Here is a 3,092-nt window from a genome sequence, read left to right on the forward strand (position 1 = left end):
TGCCAAAGGCGGATCGAAGTTGGACTGCTGGAATTGCTGCAGTCTTGTCCGAAATGTTCTGCTGTAGTTCTTAAAGACTACGAGAGTTGTACGATACACTTTAGACTTGACGGCTCCCCACAGAAAGTAATCGCACACTGACAGATCAAGTGACGAGGGTCGACAGCTAGAGCCGCCACCAGACTGACCTCTGCTAACAAATCCGTCAGGAGTGAAGATTGCGTGAATGTGCTCAAAGTTTCGGTCGACTCTATGGGCAGCTTTTCCATCCTGCTGGAAGTAATTGTAGGTATTTGCATCCTCCGTTAATTCTGACACAAATGGTTTCAAAATGCTGGTAATATAACGCGCTGAAATTAGCGTCTGATGAAAGACGATGCGACCAATAATGCTGCGTGCAGACACTGCACACCTAACCCCAACCATCTAAACACGCAGTGGTGTTTCGTGAAAGTTATGCGGATTTTCCGCTGCCCAGAACGTGTGGTTTTCAGACTTGACTTAACCACTGAGGGGAAACTAGGCATCATCAGACATTAAGATCCGATCCATTTCCAAGCCATTCGTTGTTATCTCAGTGAGCAGCCACTCACAAAACTGGAGGCGTTGAGGAGCATTTGCTGTTTTCAATGTATGAAGTATAGACACTAGATGCAACTACAGGTCCAGGTTGAGTACTCGCCCGCATGATAGACGTGATATGCTGGTCTCTTGTGCCAGTCGTCAGGTTGATTTTGTAGGACTCTGAAGCGTTATCTAGTTAAGTGTAGCCAGATTTTCTGGTGTACGAGCGCGTTTCTGAATGTTTTTGGACTTGCTCGAAACAGCTCCTGCCTGATGCCATTTCAGACTAAGCGTTGCCTGGCACTCTTTGCTGACACTTTAACACCGTTACACTTTTCAGTAAACAGCTGGCCATACCGTTCCCACGACTTTGCTGTCAGGTAACTTTCCACAACGAACATCCGCTACTACACTGTGAGTACCATCGTTCCCTTTGCATTGATTCACTCACACTAACACAGCCCGCACTATGCTCTGAACCGGCGTGAATAAAGTGGCGAGCGTACACGCAGTGTGGTTATATGCATACATTTACGTCCAATCGTATCCACTTTTATTTGCCCCACCCTGTACATGCCTGGTCAGTCCTTCCAACAATACTTTCTTTTTAGATTTCTTCACACTTTTCATGCAGCCCTGCACTTCCGTTTTCTTTCATTCTCAGTGTCTTGCATTTCTATGTTCCTCAGTTTCCCTGAACAGTTTTGTATTTTCTTCTTTCATCGATCAATTCAAGTATTTCTTCTGTTACCCATAGTTTCTTCGCAGTTACATTCTTTCTATCCACGTCTTTCTTTGTAACTTCTGGGACTGCCCACTTTAGAGACGTCCACACCTCTTGAATTGAACTGCCTACTGAGCTATTCCTTATCGCAGCATCTACAACCTTAGAGAAGTTCAAGCTATGGTGGTACTGGGCGCTACCTACTGTAGTTGAATAGTTTGGCTCGAGCCCCCACGTGCTACGGCACGAAAAAATATGTAATTGTTACACTCAGTTTAACTGAGAGGCCCAGAGATGTGGCTGGTCTGAATGTTTTGCTACGTTTTTCGTCATAGGTTGCCAGCTCACCCTGTCGTAAACTCAATTTTTAAGCTGAAATAAAATATAGAAAACAATGCAAGCAGGTATTACTGTGAAATTTAAAATATTAAGTCACTCACGTTGATTTATAATTTGAATAAGTAGTTTATTTTTCTTCAATATAAAATACTGTCTGAGGGGTTCTTACGTAACTGACACCACAACAGTTCACTCTAAAATTCATATGTCGTGGTCACGGCACTCGTCAGTCTGTTCACAGTTCACAAAATACACCGTTGTCTGCTGTCCTAAACCACTGTATTGCGTTCAGCTTGATCGTTTTCGAACGTCGCTACATACATACTCGTACCCGATCGTGGCTACCAACCCAATACTACCCCTAGACGGTAGGCACGTCCGTGTCTTAGCCTCGCTCAAACTCAACTGTCCCGTCATCAACGATGGCCGCCCTATGCACCCTCGAAATGACTGTCTAATTCAAAACAATGTTTGGCAAACAGAATTACGAATATCTAAAAGTAAACTCAAAAGCACAAATGATACATTAAAAAATATAGAAAATTTCCGGGCAATAACAATTTAAGGTCCAATGTTTTGAATCTGCCACCGGTTTTTCACAAATAATGTTCTTATGGCGTGATATTGCTTTTCCCAGGTTTCTGATACTAAACATAAATAAACAAATAAAAATAGATACTTAATTACTCATCTACCTCTTTAAACTTTAGAATGCTGGCGCTAGTTTCGTCTCTTTACCAAACACACAGTTTTTCTCAGTCGAATCCCATATTCCGATCTCTCATTCAAAAATGGTACTTATTCAGCCAGATTGGCTACGATTACTCGATGCAGCTCTACTAGCCGCATCCATAAACATTTTGTTCATATTAATCGGCCGAAGCAGTGTCGAGATATTAGCTTTTGAACTTTCATAAGTTTACAATTTTTAAGACAACAGTACCTTGTAAACTATTACGTATTCTTGTGCGCTTCTAGATAATTTAGCTTTACATTTTTTTTTTTTTTTTTTTTTTGCCATGAATGCCAACTCACACCTCCGTGTCACTCTTGGTTTTGTTTTTATCAATTTTTCTGTCGGATGTTTCCAGAATGAGATTTTCACTCTGCAGCGGAGTGTGAGCTGATATGAAGCTTCCTATCAGATTAAAACTGTGTGCCAGGCCGAGACTCGAACTCGGGACCTTTGCCTTTCACGGGCAAGTGCTCTACCAACTGAGCTACCCAAGCACGACTCACGCCCCGTCCTCACAGCTTTGCTTCTGCCAGTACCTCGTCTCCTACCTTCCAAACATAACAGAAGCGCTTCTGCGAACCTTGCAGAACTAGCACTCCTGAAAGAAAGGATATTGCGGAGACACGGCTTAGCCACAGCCTGGGGGATGTTTCCAGAATGAGATTTACACTCTGCAGCGGAGTGTGCGCTGATATGAAACTTCCTGGCAGATTAAAACTGTGTGCCAGG

The 3,092-nt window shown here is 43.0% G+C and overlaps 1 non-coding gene across 1 annotated transcript; it reads right to left on the bottom strand.

The window, feature by feature from the left end:
- Positions 1-2,783: 2,783 nt before the first annotated feature.
- Positions 2,784-2,858, bottom strand: Trnas-uga. The gene has a single exon. It is a non-coding gene; the product is annotated as a tRNA-Ser (tRNA).
- Positions 2,859-3,092: the final 234 nt, after the last annotated feature.

The sequence above is a fragment of the Schistocerca piceifrons genome, chromosome 2 (genome assembly GCF_021461385.2).
Source record: "Schistocerca piceifrons isolate TAMUIC-IGC-003096 chromosome 2, iqSchPice1.1, whole genome shotgun sequence".
Classification (NCBI taxonomy): Eukaryota; Metazoa; Arthropoda; class Insecta; order Orthoptera; family Acrididae; genus Schistocerca; species Schistocerca piceifrons.